Source organism: Mustela putorius, unplaced genomic scaffold, assembly GCF_011764305.1.
Source record: "Mustela putorius furo isolate JIRA1106 unplaced genomic scaffold, ASM1176430v1.1 tig00003845_pilon_pilon_pilon, whole genome shotgun sequence".
NCBI classification, from domain to species: domain Eukaryota; kingdom Metazoa; phylum Chordata; class Mammalia; order Carnivora; family Mustelidae; genus Mustela; species Mustela putorius.
In genome coordinates, this window is record NW_025421998.1 from 25,613,947 (window position 1) to 25,629,161 (window position 15,215).

At 34.3% G+C, this 15,215-nt stretch overlaps 1 pseudogene; it reads right to left on the bottom strand.

Annotated features, from left to right (window-relative positions):
* The window catches only part of LOC101689252, a 28,776-nt pseudogene extending 13,771 nt beyond the window's left edge, over positions 1–15,005 (bottom strand).
* Between the last annotated feature and the right edge of the window lie 210 nt (positions 15,006–15,215).

The window sequence follows — 15,215 nt, forward strand, 5'->3', positions numbered from 1 at the left end:
ATTCCTTTATGTTAGATAATTTATGCTTTTTATCTCTTTTCACAATAATGTGCAAAAAAACAAAAACAAAAAACATAGCCTTTGAAGTCAGGAAGAAATGAATTTGAATTTCTGATCCATCAATATTTTTACCTGTACAATGGAGATAAAGTACATTTTCTTTTTTTTTTTTTTAAGATTTTATTTACTTATTTGACACAGAGAGAGATCACAAGTAAGCAGAGAGGGAAACAGAGAGAGGGGAAAGCAGGCCTCCTGCTGAGCAGAAAGCCCCATGTGGGGCTCAATCCCAGGACCCTGGGATCATGACCTGAGCTGAAGGCAGAGGCTCAACCCACTGAGCCACTCAGGAGCATCAATAAAGTACATTTTCAAGCCTAAAGTAGTTCTGAGGATTAAGTAAGACATACATTATTACACATTTCACAAGTGCTCATGAAATGTTTGTTTCTTTCTTCAACCACTGTTCCTTATTTTCCTTTCAGTGTTGCCTGTGATTGTTGTGATTCTCTCATCTCAAAATCGAACAACATGAATGGAAACATATTTAAACAATAGGCAAGTTCTTCACCTGCTAGGTAATTCTATAAGTGATATACTTTTCTTGAAAAAGAGTACTACTGCTTTCTGTACATTTGAATCATGGATATCAAGTCCAAGGACTGTAATCAGGAGCAGGTAGTCCTGCAAAAGCCTCAGATAGTTTGACCATTTCTAAGAATGTAATGAAATAATTTTTGTGTGAATGGATCTTGCTTATTTTGAACCTTGACCTCAAACTGAACATGTGTAAACAGATTACCTAATTTAGTGGTTTGCTATAGTTTAAGGCAACTGAATAACTTGACACAGTAAGTGAAATGGGTACATGTGTGGCACATCAGCCACCTGAAAATCGTGTCAATATCCTGTTTTGGGGAACCTCACAGAGACTCATAGATGCCCTCACAGACCCTCTTTTCTTTCCTGATATCCCTCTGTCCCAAGGATCATAAAATCACATGATGAAACAGAAGGGCATCTTGATCTTGATATTGCTTGAGCAGTTTATGCTAGTTGAGCTAAGCGTGTGATAGAAATCAGGTCAGAATGACCTCCTTGGGACCCACAAGTATCTTTTCAAAACTTTCTATAATTTGGGGGAGACCAAAAGGAAATTACAAAGAACATCAGTTAGATTGTCTCAAAGTGATCCAAAAGATAATGTTTTCATAAACACCAGCCCTATATGCTGGTACACTGCCAAGGACTTTCTAGGAGACTTTTCTTTCTTAAGTTTGGCCTCTGTGAATAGGTCCCTTCAGCACAAACTCTTATTCATGTAATGTTTTATTCCCACACCAGAAGGTAGGAAAGTAAGAGCCTTTAAGGTAAGAAGTCTGGGGTGTGTGTGTGTGTGTGTGTGTGCGCGCGCGCGCGTGCACACACATGTGCATGTTAGAATTTGAAGCTCCCAAAAGAGTGATGTTTCTTAAAAATAGAGAAGAGATAATACTAGTAGTGAGAAATAGATAAATGCCATGATGGACAGGAATCCAGAAAAAAAAAAAAGATAAAAAAACCTATTTTAATGAATTTTGCCTTTGTTCCATTTGCCCTCCATTTTATTTTTCTCTCTTTATCTGCCAGTTAGCTGGGTAGTTTCTTCTAAAGAAATAGCAAAAGGAAGAAAGGCAGTCAAAAAACAGAGAAGGTAGAAAAGTAGAAAGGGTTTTAATATGAAAGATAAGTAAGCAAGTAAGGTTAGCTGTTGGGATTGATATATAGCATAAAAGCATCCCTAATACCTGGCTTGCTAAAATGTAACACAGAGGCCTCTGGGGGCAGGGGAGATTTTAGAGAAGGGTGTAGGTCTTTGGAATGCAGAGGCTGTGTGACCACTCTGCCACTGGAATGCCTTGGGGAGTTACCCAAAGCAGTCAGCTGTGATCCAAGAGATGTATGCATTGTCCCCTAGGCTATGTTTAGCAGAACTCTTAGAACATGAAGATTAGCATATCTTATCTTTCCCATAAACAGATTCTCCTTGTTCCAGTAAGATTCCTTGTCATACATCACATGTTTGAGAAAGAGTGATAAAGATTTATGGTTATCCTGAAAGATCAATAAAGGTGAGAGCAAAGAAGAGCAAAGGGTCTTTGTCTCTTAGTGTTGACCCCCTCACCCTCTCCTTTCTTTCACAGCAAAGTTTGGAGTAATTGTTCATCCATTGGTACAGGCATTGCTGGCCATTCCCAGCAGTTAGAAATAAATGGAAGGAAAGGAATAGAGAGAGTAACTAGCAGAACAGATAAAATTGATGAGCTCCAATTGACCCAACTAAATCCAAATCAAGCCAACTTTTATTTTCTGAAATCTTGTTATATGCAAAGTTTCAAGTTCATTCAGATGTTTACATTTTTTTATTTTCACTACATCATCATGAAAGATACAAACACAAATACAAGTGAAGTCAGGGAACAGTATATTGCACTAATGAGAAGAACATGCCTTATTGCTTTATACACATGGACATACTGATTCCAATTAATATGTTATGAATGTTTCTTTGAGTAGAATTTTAAAATGAAAAGTCCCTTTTTGCTTTTCTTTTTCAAAATGACTTTGGCTATTCGTGGTCTTTTGTGGTTCCGACAGATTTTATGATTGTTCTAGTTCTGTGAAAAATGCTGGTGTTATTTTGATCAGGATTGCATTGAATATGTAGATTACTTTGGATAGTATAGATAGTTTAAAATATTTGTTCTAATCCATGAGAGCAGATTTTTTTTTCCGTTTCTTTGTGTCATTTTCAATTTCTCTCATAAGTATTCTATAATTTTCAGCGTACAGATCTTTTACCTCTTTGGGTAGGTTTATTCCTAGTTATCTTATGGGTTTTTGTGCAATTTAAATGTGATTGATTCCTTGATTTCTCTTTCTGCTGCTTTGTTACTCATATATAGCAATGCAACAGATTTTTGAATGTTGATTTTATATCCTGCTAACTTTGCTGAATTCATGTATTAGTTCTAGCAATTTTTTGGTGGAGTGTTTTAGGTGTTCTCTGTACAATATCATGTCATCTGCAAAGTTTGACTTCTTCCTTGCCAATTTGTATGCATTTTACTTTTGTTTTTTGGTTGCTGAGGGTAGGACTTCCAGTACTGTGTTGAACAACAGTGGTGAGAGTGGACATCCCTGTGTTGTTCCTGACCATAGTGGAAAAGCTCTCAGTTTTTCCCCATTGAGGATATTAAATGTGGGTCTTTTGTATATGGCCTTTATGATGTTGAGATATGGTACATCTGTCCCTACTTTGTTTAGGGTTTTTATCAAGAAAGGATACTGTATTTTATCAAATGCTTTTTCTGCATTTATGAGAGAATTATATGGTTTATCCTTTTCTATATCACACTGATTGACATGTGGATATTGAAACATACCTGCAGCCCATGAGCATATCCCACTTGATTGTGGTGAATAATCAATGTACTATTAGCTAGTATCTTGTGGAGAATTTTTGTATCCATGTTCATCAGGGATATTGGTCTGTAATTCTCCTTTTTAGTGGGGTCTTTAGTTTTGAAATCAGCATAATGCTGGCCTCCATTTTTTGTGAAAACTTCAGAAAAATAGGTACTAATTCTTCTTTAAATGTTTGGTAGAATTTTCCTGGGAAGTCTCCTGGCCCTGGACTCTTGTTTGTTGAGAGATTTTTGATTACAGCTTCAATTTCCTTGCTGGTTATGGATCTGTTCAGATTTTCTATTTCTCTCTGCTTTGGGTTTGGTAGTTTATATATTTTTAGAAATTGATCCATGTCTTCCAGATTGCCCAAGTTTTGGGCATGTAATTGCCATAATATATATATATTTCTGCAGTGTTGGCTGTGATCTTTTCTCTTTCATTTGTGACTTTATTTATTTGATCCTTTTTCTTTTCTTTTTGTTCAGTCTGGCTTGGCATTTATCAATTTTGTTAATTTTTTCAAAGAAGCAGCTCCTACTTTCATTGATCTGGTCTAGTTTTTTTTTTTTTAATTTCTTTATCACTTATTTCTGCTCTAATCTTAATTATTTCCCTTCTTCTGCTGTTTGGGGCTTTATTTGCTGCTCTTTTTCCAGCTTCTTTTGTTGTAATGTTAGGTAGTATATTTGAGACTTTTCTTGCTTCTTGAGGAGGGCCTTTTTCGTTATATACTTTCCTCTTAGGACTGCCTTTGTGACATCCCAAAGGTTTTGGGCTTTAATGTTTTCATTTTAATTTGCTTCCAGATATTTAAAATTTCTTCTTTAATTTCCTGATTAATCCATTCATTCTTTAGTAAGATGTTCTGTAACCTCCATGTATTTGAGGTGTTTCCAAATTTTGTCTTGTGATTGACTACAAGTTTCATAATGTTGTGGTCTGAAAATAAGCATGGTATGATCTCATATATTTTTGTACTAGTTGAGGTCTGATTTGTGACCCAGAATGTGATCTATTCTGAAGAATGTTCCATGTATACTTGAGAAGAATGGTATTCTGCTGCTTTCGGATGAAATGTTCTGAGTATAACTATGAAGTCAACCTGGTCCAGTGTGTTATTCAAAGCCATTGTTTCCTGGTTGATCTTCTGCGTACATGGTCTGTCTGTTGCTGTGAGAGGTGTTAAAGTCTTATAATATTGTATATGATTATCAGTGAGTCTCTTTATTTTGTTATTAGCTGATTTATATATTTGGCTGCTCCCAAGTTGGGGGCATAAATATTTACAGTTGTCAGGTCTTCTGTTGGATAGCCTCCTTTATTATGATATAGTGCCCTTCTCCATCTCTTATTACAATCTTTAGTTTAAAACCTACTTTGTCTGGGGGACCTGGGTGGTTCAGTTGGTTAGATGTCCAAATCTTGACTTTTGGCTCAGGTCATGATCTCAAGGTCATAGGATTGAACTCTGTATTGGACTCTGTGCTCAGCATAGTCTGCTTGTTCCTCTTCTGCTGTTCCAACCCCTGCTTATGTCCTCTCCCTCTCTCTCTAATGAATAAATAAATAAAATCTTTAAAATCTAATTTATTTGATATAAATACACCTGCTCCAACTTTCTTTTGATGTCCGTTGGCATGACTGATGGTTTTCCACACCCTCACTTTCAATCTGGAAGTATCTGGATCTAAAATGAGTCTTTTGGGCGCCTGGGTGGCTCAGTTGGTTGGACGACTGCCTTCGGCTCAGTTCATGATCCTGGAGTCCCAGGATCGAGTCCCACATCAGGCTCCCAGCTCCATGGGAAGTCTGCTTCTCCCTCTGACCTTCTCCTCACTCATGTTCTCTCTCACTGTCTCTCTTTCAAATAAATAAATAAATAAATAAATAAATCTTAAAAAAAAGTAAAAAAAATAAAATGAGTCTTTTGTAAGCAGCATATTGATGGGTTTTGTTTTGTTTTGTTTTTATCCATTCTCATACTTTATGTCTTTTCATTGGAGCATTTAGTCTATTTGCCTTCAGAATTATTATTGATATGTAAAAATTTAGTGCCATTGTATTACCTGTATAGTGTCTGTTTCTGTAAAATGTCTCAGTTCCTTTCTAGTCTTTGTTGGTTGTTTATCTCTCTTTCCCACTCAAAGATCCCCTTTAATAAATCTTATAGAGCTGGTTTAGTGTTCATGAACTCCTTTAGTTTTTGCTTGTCTTGAAAACTCTTTATCTCCTTGTATTCTGAATGACAGGCTTATAGGGTGGAGTATTCTTGACTTCATATTTTTTCCCATTTGGCATGTTGAATATATAATGCCATTCTCTCCTGGCCTATAGGATTCTATGGACAGGTTTGCTGCTAGCCTTGTGTCTACACTTGCACGTTAAGGACCTTTTGTCCCTAGCTGCTTCCAGAATTTTCTCTTTGTATTTGTATTTTACAAGTTTCACTATGATACGTCTTGGTCTTGACCTGTTTTTTTTTTTTTTTTTTTTGAGGAAAGTTCTCTGTGGTGCTTGGACTTGAATAACTGTTGTGTATTTCAGAATAGTTTAACTTTAATATGCCATTAAGTTTCACTCAAAAGCATGTGTAGCTTGGTTGTATAAATACATGCAGATTAAATTGAACCAAGAAAAAAAAAGATAATGAATGAATTCCAGATTCAATCATAAACTCAAAGTACAATGCACTGAAACTATTCACAGTACAGGTTGTTTGATGTTAACCCATAGAAACAAGACCATGAGCTACCCTTTGGGATCAAGAACAGAAGATAATTTCAGAAGAGTTAAGCATGTCATCGGATCTCAAATATTTTCCTCATCATCCTGTCACACATTTTACTCTTTAGATGTAATTTATTCATACATATCAGCAATTGCCCCTTGGTAAAGAAAAGAAAAAAAAATAAAGAAACACTTCCAAGGCAATAAAATATCTACTAAAACCTTTCTTAAGCAAATATCCAGTAACCCTTTACAATATATAAGAGCCCATGCAAAATAAGGGGTTGATAATGATTATACTTAAATCTCTTGGATCTCTTGGGTGGGCACTAACATGACAAATATAATAAAATAAATTGGTTAATTATGTAGTAGAATGATAAAATAGGTTTTAAAGGACAAGTAGAAGTTTGGTTGAATGTGTGAGTCAGTGCAGACAGGGAAAGTATGGAGCTGAAATGCTAAATATGTGCCTCATATAAATAATCTCCTTTTATCCCCACCTAATTCTAACATCATTTTGTAGTCCGAATACTCAGATTGCTTAAAACATATGTATCATTAGCTTCTCCATCATCCTGTAACATTCAACAAATCCAAGTTGAAATAGAAGTCATTGGCTTTCTTCCATCATTTATGTTTTTTTATGCTAGAAAGTTGATATCATCCTTAGTTATTATTGCTTTTTTCTCCTAAATATCTATTTATAAAGCAGCAAATTCTCTGTTTTTTAAATTCATGCATCTATCCTCTTGTGGCTATTTTCTTAATCACCTTATTGAAATAACACTTTGGAAGATTTCTGGAAATGGAAAATTTTAATAATAATAACAATAACAATAACTCTTATCCCTTTATTTCTCAAATCTCACTCCTTATTTCCGTGTGGACAGATCATCTCAATAGTCTTCTGGCTACTTTCTTTCCAGTTAGTTTTTCCTACTTAATGCAGCCTTCATTATCCACTTAGGAAAATCTTCCCAACAATGCTTTCCTTAAATTATCTTTCTTATGGATATATCAGAAATTGTTCTTCTCTCCTATCACATTAGTTTCAAATTCATTTATACCTGCTCTTACCTTGACTATCTATGCGTTTGCCATTCTACATGAGGTAGAGTATGAAAACTGAAAAAGTTTCAGTATAAAAACCTGATTATTTTAAGTGTCTTCCATTTCGTTGATGTTAGAAGAGATTTAAATTTTAATGATTTACTAATTTATTTTTCCCTGATTAGCAAACAATTAAAAGTATTTTTTACTCCTTTAAACTTCTTTAGATAAATCTAAGAAGTTAAGATGTGCTATGTTTTGAGTAACCACAAAGACTGGATCTACACTTTTGGTTAACAAATTCTCATAAATGAATGACACAAAATTTTTAAAAATTCATGTTTTCTTTAAAAATTTTTTTTAAAGATTTTATTTATTCGACACAGAGAGAGAGAGAGCACAAGCAGGAGCAGCAGACAGAGAGAGAGGGAAAAGCAGGCTCCCCCACAGAGTATGGAGCCTGCTATGCGGCTCAATCCCACAACCATAGGATCATGACCTGAGCCAAAGGCAAAGTTGCTTAACTAACTGAGCCATCCAGGTGCTCCATTACTCTTCTTTTAAAATAATAATGTATTTAATATTTTCAGGAAGAGCTTTAAGTTTTAAAAATTCCTATCACTCTGTGTAGCATAATTAATTAATAAATTAATTACATGATATCCAACATCAAAGTCCAAGGGATCTTTTCCTCTCAAGCTAACAATTCCACTTAATGAATCTACTCCAAAAATTTTTGCTCCTTTCTTTGGTCCTGATAACTGTGTCTCAATGGAATACTAAAAAATTAATATATTCATTACTCACACCAAAATAAATGAAAAGGTGTTTGGAAGACTTTTAATATATAATAATAGAGTGAATATGTAGAAAATTCCCTACTTTCACACTAATTTTAGTCTTTCTTTATGATATAGCTTGTATTAAAACCACCAGCATATACTGATGCAGAATACAAGAAAAATAATACTTATTTAACCTATCACCACAATCAAAAGATTTTCTATGTTTTTATAGTGCTGCATAATACTCTACACATTTCCCCAAGATAATTTTAAAAAATATTAATTCTGATTCAATAAATTAATACAACTCTGAAAGAATGTACAAAATTAACTCATCATCACTAAGTTCAGATTTTAAGAAACAAACAAAAATTAGGATAGAAACCAACTTCACATATTAATGTGGTTGAATATGCAGTCTGTAATTTATCTTACTTCTTGATTTCACTTTTTATTTATGTGCCACAACCTCTGAGAAGGGATGAGAGTAGATAAATCTATTCTCAAAAGGATCTGAACAAATTAGTTTGAAATGAGGTCAAATTTGATTAAAGAAAAGTGTGATTATATCTGTATATTTTTTCTAAATCTGATAAGGATCTATTTTCTAACAATGTAACTATTACCTAAAACATTAAATTTTAAAACAATCATTTGCTGGGTCCCTATCCTTTCCTTGAAAATGACAGACTGGTAATAACAATTTTCAACTAAATCATAGGTTATTTTTTTAACCTATTAGAAAGACTTAACATCTAATAGGAGAGGTCTCATATTTCTTAACAATTTTATATTAATTTTGTATTGGCTGGTCTGCAGCAAAATATTTTTGAGCAGGAATTTTGAGTACTTTGACTGACAATAGCCTATATAACTCTGAAGGTTAACTGTGTAAATCAAAGGCAAGAGAGAATAGATAACCTTTCTGGATTATACTGCTAGTTTGTGTTAAAGCCATAAATTGACTCAAGTCCCATGATAACTCCATTACTTCATCCCCATTTAGTGCTCCATTACTCCATACTGTGAGTTACTAAATTAGAACTAGTAAACTCTTTCAATATATGTTTGAAAAGAACAGCTGCAGAGTAAGCATGCTGGCCTAGTCTAGTGTGCCACTAAATATTCCAAAAGAGCTTTATAGGTTCTTTTCATTTTGCCAAATCTCTAAAGACTTTACAACCATGAATCAATTATGAGAAAAGCAAGTCTCTTACAGTTAGATATCTAGTAATTAGGATACTGAAACATCAAAAAATATAATCACATTCAGATGTGTCATTGAAATATCTAGAAAAGTGAAACAGTTCTGAGTACAATCCCGAAGGCAAAGTCCCAATTTCAGCTCAGCATCAACATCTTCCTCTCAGCTGCCCACCTTCATTAAAAGTCATATAATTTTCTTGTACAAATCAAGGAAATGTCTTCTAAAAATGCTATTCCCAGCATTCACACAAATATAGCACAAATATGTCAACTTAATTATACTCTTTAGTTATCAAATTAAATATGTTAACTACTCTTGAAAAATGAAGCATAGTCCTGTATCCTAAAGCAATATATGCATCTCATACGATGATCACCACCTACCATCAGTCTATCACCAATTAAAGAGTTCTCATCTGTGGCTGTCACTCTATATATGGACTGAAATAATAGATAACCCTCATCAATTTCTAAGGCAGCTGTGAAGCAAAAAATCAACATGTATAAACATTAAAGTATACTATCACTTCATTAGATTTCTGTATAATAAAAACAGAACAGTACTAACTTTAGGTCGGATGGTAGAACTGGGATAATATTTTAAGATGCCTATTTTTTTTTCTTATTATCATCCCCACCCCCAGCTTCCTATCATTTTTACTATTCCTACAGAGTGCTTTTTTTAATCTTAAAGTCACTGATAATGGCAACTATAACTTAAAGAAAAAGAGCATGACATATATGCTGATAGACTGTCCTGTAGGGAGCCAGAAGGTAGCCTTCTGTAAGATTCCTGTACTCCAATTTCTGGTAAAGCCATTCATGGAGGAGGTCTTTCTTACAGAAACACATTTGTAGAAAACTGATTGACCTCCATCTCTCACACAGCTTCTGACATCTCCCCATAGCTTGACCATAGGTAAAAAGCTGAACTACATTACAACATGGATAGAGTGACCCCAGGAAATACTCAAGTGAATTATTTATTAGTTTCTTGGTGTTTTGTGTGCATGTGTGCATGTGTGTATGTGTGCACACAAACTTGTGTGTGTGTGTTTAATCACAGCCCTTGGGATATCAGTTAGAAATGAAGTTTAGCTAAAGTTGGGTAATAAGACGTTTAAATTTATTCTATATTTTATGGACATACATTTGTGGACCAAATTTATTCATTATAAGTTTAAATTTTAATAAGTTGCCCAGCTCAATTTAATAAATCTTTGTTTTCCTAATGTAATTACATTTAAAGTTAAATGATCAGGAGATTTGGGGGTAAGCAAAGATAATAAGATAATAAAGTGAAGAGTAACTGCCTAGAAACGTGTCTCCTAATATTTTCTCTGAAAATAATACTGAAAAAAGAAGAAAACAAGATTACACAAAAGCCTTCCCTCTGAGTAAAGACATAACATGACCAAACTTAATAATAATTTTAAGTAAGTTTTTCAAAAAAGAAAAGTAACAGGCTCAACAAGTCCTGGCAGATACAAGCATACCTTATTTGATTGTGCTTCACTTTATTGTACTTTATAGAAATTGCATTTTGCAGATATTACATTTTTGGCAAATTGAACATTTGGGGCAACCCTATGTGAAGCAACTCTGTTCGCACTATTTTTCCAACAGCACATGCTCATTGTCTCTGTGTGTCACAATTTGGAAATTCTCACAATATTTTGAATGTATTACTATTATATTTGTCATGGTGCTCTGTGATCAGTGATCATTGATATCACTATTTTGAGATGCCTCACCCATATAAGATGGTGAACTTAATTGATAAATGTTGTGTGTGTTCTGACTGTTCCACCAACTGGGCATTTCCTCATCTTTTTCCTTCTCCTCAGGCCTCCCTCTTTTTTGAGACACAATCATTTTGAAATTAGGGCATTTAATAACTCTATAATGTCCTTTTAAGTATTCAAGTGAAAGGAATGGTCACGTCTCTCACTTTAAAACAAAAGCTAGAAATGATTAAGCTTAGTGAGGAAGGCATATCAAAATCCAAGAGAGGTCGAAGTGAGGCCTTTTGTACAACAATTAACCAAGATGTTCAGTGTAAAGAAAAGTTCTTGAAGGAAATGAAAGCTGCTACTTCAGTGAACCCACAGATGATAAGAGAGCAAAAATGGCCCTACTGCTGATATGGAGAAGGTTTTAGTAGCCTGAAGACCAAACCAGCCCCAACATTTCCTTAAGCCAAAGCCTAATCCAGAGTAAGACTCTAACTCTCCTCAATTTTATGAGGCCCAAAAGAGGTGAAGAAGATGCAAAAGAAAAGTTGGAAGGTAGCGCAGGTTGGTTCATGATGTTTAAGGAAAGAAAACATTTCTATAACATGAAAGTGCAAGGTGAAGCAGTAAGTCTTAATGTAGAAGCTGCAAAGAAGTTATTCAAAAGATTTAACTAGGATAATCAATAAAGGTGGGTACACTAAAAAACAGATCTTCTATGTATACAGAATAACTTTCTGTTGTTAGAAGATGTCATCTAGAAAAAGAAGAGGAAAAAGAAGAAGAAGTCGTAATCTAGGACTTAAATAGCTAAAGAGGAGAAGTCAGTGCCTGGCTTCGAAACTTTGAAGGATAGGCTAACTCATCAGGAGCTAATACAGCTGGTGACTTTAAGTTGAAGCCAGTGCACATTAACCTGAAAATCCTAGAGCCTTTAAGAATTATGCTAAACCTATTCTGCCTCTGCTGTATCAGTGAAACAACAAAGCCTGGATGGCAACAAATCTGTTTATAACACAATTTACTGAACACTGAAGTCCACTGTTGAGAACTACTACTCAGGAAAAAAAAAAAGCCTTTTCAGAATGTGATTCATTGGCAATGCACCTAGTCACGAAGAACCCTGATGGAGATGTACAAGATTAATATTGTTTTCATGCCTGCTAATACAACATCCATTCTGCAGCCCATGGATTAAGGAGTAATTTTGACTTTCATGTGTTATTATTTAAGAAATACATGTTATAAGTCTGCCATGGATAGTGAATCCTGAAGATTTTGAGCGAGAAATATGCTGATATCTATAACTTGGTTTTTTTACTCAAATAATCAGAAAACTGAGCTTAAAATTTTTTTGGTCAATGCTTAGAGTTAGCTTTTGTGGCATTTCACAAGTATGAGCCCAAAATATTGATTATAAAAAAAATTAATAGAGGAATAAATGTCTTGGAGCCTTAATCATCTTAAGCAAGTCTCTGTTATATTTATTCATCACCTTTCTACATTTATTTTAAATCTTGCCCTTTTGCCCCCCACCTTTTACCTTTTCCCTTCTATGCCACTTCCCATAAGGAATCTCCCTTCTTACTGCACCGAGTAAATGGAAACCATTAGACTAGTAATAACTCACCTTTTTCTCATAAGATCTATAACCCCAATTATGTCTGCAACTTTCCCCCTCCTTTTAGAGTAAAAGGAAGATCTTCTTGTCATTATCAATAATCCCTGTTCACTGAGAGATATCTTCCTTTCTACTCTCTCAGGAACTTGACTTTAAATTTATCTTCCATTTTCAAATACTCCATCACTACTGTCTGCTTTCTCTTAGCATTTAAACATGCTCAAAACTATACCATTAAAAAAAAAAAGCATCCTAGCTCCAAGTATACTTTAATTATGGCTCTGTCACTTTCCACTCTTCAAGTCCAGAGTTTTATATATTTCTTAACCTCTGGCAAAGTCTTTAGTCCACTCTACTAGAGGTTACTGCCTAAACACCAAAACTTTCCCCCAAAGGTCGTCAAAAGTCTCTATGCTGCCAAACCCAATCTACACTCAGTGTTCATCTTATTTTACTTTTCTTCAGCATTTACAGTTACTTCTTGCTTTTTCTCTTGGCAGAAAAATATTATTACAAATCTATAGGGTTTATTCTAAAACTTCTAAGTACCTCTGGAACAATTGCCTGGGAAAATCAAACTTGGCAAATTTCCTGAACAGCCATTAAATTCTCATATCAGATAAAATCCTTATTATAGCTTTTTAAATCCTAACCAACAACTTTTTAAATCTGCAGTTTTCTTTACCTACCACCCTATGCTGTCATCCCTAAGTATGTACCCTTTACCACCTCAAATTGGGACAGATCCAACACTAGGAATGGAAAACAGGAAGGACTTACAGGCCCTTAGTGTGACACAGAAGAGAGCTAAGAGCCCAGGAGAGCTTGGAAGAGATGATATGGAGTCGTACTTCTTGACCAAGAGAAAAAGAAAAAAAGAATGACGATTCTCATTATTTATTCATATCCATAGCTGTTATCATTTTTTAACATCTGTATATGTGTGTGTGTGCATGTGTGTTTGCATTGAAAAATAACTTCATGGTTATCAGAGAGCACTGCCTTTAATAGTGAAAATTGGGGAAAAATAGTGTTTTTGTATCAACATAAAAAGCATTACATTTTAATGTAATCGGTGTAATCAGCTTTTAAGAAAATGAATGTGATATTTGAACATAGTGTAATAGATATAATACATATAGAAAATGAGTCTATTTTTATAATGAATTTAAAAGGCACTTCATATGGCAGTTTAATTAAATGCCTGTTTGGTTTTGGTTTGTATTCTTATTAATGGTAATTTAAATTTATTTTATGTTTTTAAAGGAATTTATAGTTTATATTCATGATTTTTTCAAATCAAGGGACACTAATGCATGTTTTCAAAGTACTGTATTTCAATTGCAATGATAAAGAAATTTTCATTCCAACACAAAATAATACGCATAATAAATATATAGTATATTTATATATTTATATATAAAATATGTTAATACATATAATTAAAAATATACAGCCAAATAAACTGGGACCCTCAATTCACTAGTATGTTTTTAGAGATTAAATTTGCCAGTGCAGGGATGTCTGGGTAGCTCAGCTGGTTTAATCATTTACCTTCAGCTCAGGCCATGATCCTAGGGTCCTGGGATCAAGTCCCACATCAGGCTCCCTGCTCAGTGAGGACCCTGCTTCTCCTATTCTAATCCTTTTATGATGTCTCCCTCTGTCAAATAAATAAATAAATAAAATATTTTTTTAAAGTTGCCAGTACAATCTCAAAGAAAAAAACCTAATGCTTCATAGCATTTTGAATTTGTTAAATATAAAAATAAATTGAGGATGCAAATATAGACATATAAATGTTCATAAGATAAATGAATATACTAGATTGATAAATGATTGATTGATTCTACCTGGGCTTTGATCCCATCTCTCTCCTATGTTTTGCTTTCATGTGTCTTCAAATGCCTAGTCCAATGGCTTCTCCCCAATTGTTTGTAAATTTACCCAAGAGACTCACTTTAAAACCAAATACACCAGACAAAACTGTTTCAATCCAATGTAGTTCTGTCACTGTCTTCTCTCTATTTCACATGCAAATTTCTTTTTTAAAAAATGGTTTATATGTCACCATCTCACTCCTCAATCTGCTCCATTCTGGCTTCCAGCCTTATAACATCAATAAAATAGTTCTCAGGATCACCACTTACCATTTTCCCCCATATCAGTTAGTAAATGCAATGGACATTTTAATATCTCATTTTACTTGGTTGTGGAATTCTAGAGTACTAACCACTGGCACTCTCTTCCTTGGTGATTCAGGGCATAACTCTCTTTTTCTACCACCACTTTAGCTGCTCCTTAGTTTTCTTGGCAGGCTAGGGTTCTTCCCGCACGTCATTAAGTGTAGGAGTACCTCAGGATTTGGCCTTTTGTCCTCCTTTCTTCTAATTCTCTACTCTTTAACTGAGTAATCTCATCCAAGTCCATGGTTTCAATTACAAAACATTTATAGCCCTAGGCAGGACCTCTGAGTTCAACTGCTTATTTAAATCTCTCCTTTGATATAACAAAGGCATATCAAACATGACATGTTCAAAAGTGAACTCATAATTTTCTCTCCAAATGTGGTCTATTTCTAGATTTTCCTATCTTAACTGAAGATCTCCAAACCAGTATGCAAATCAGAAACCTCAGAGT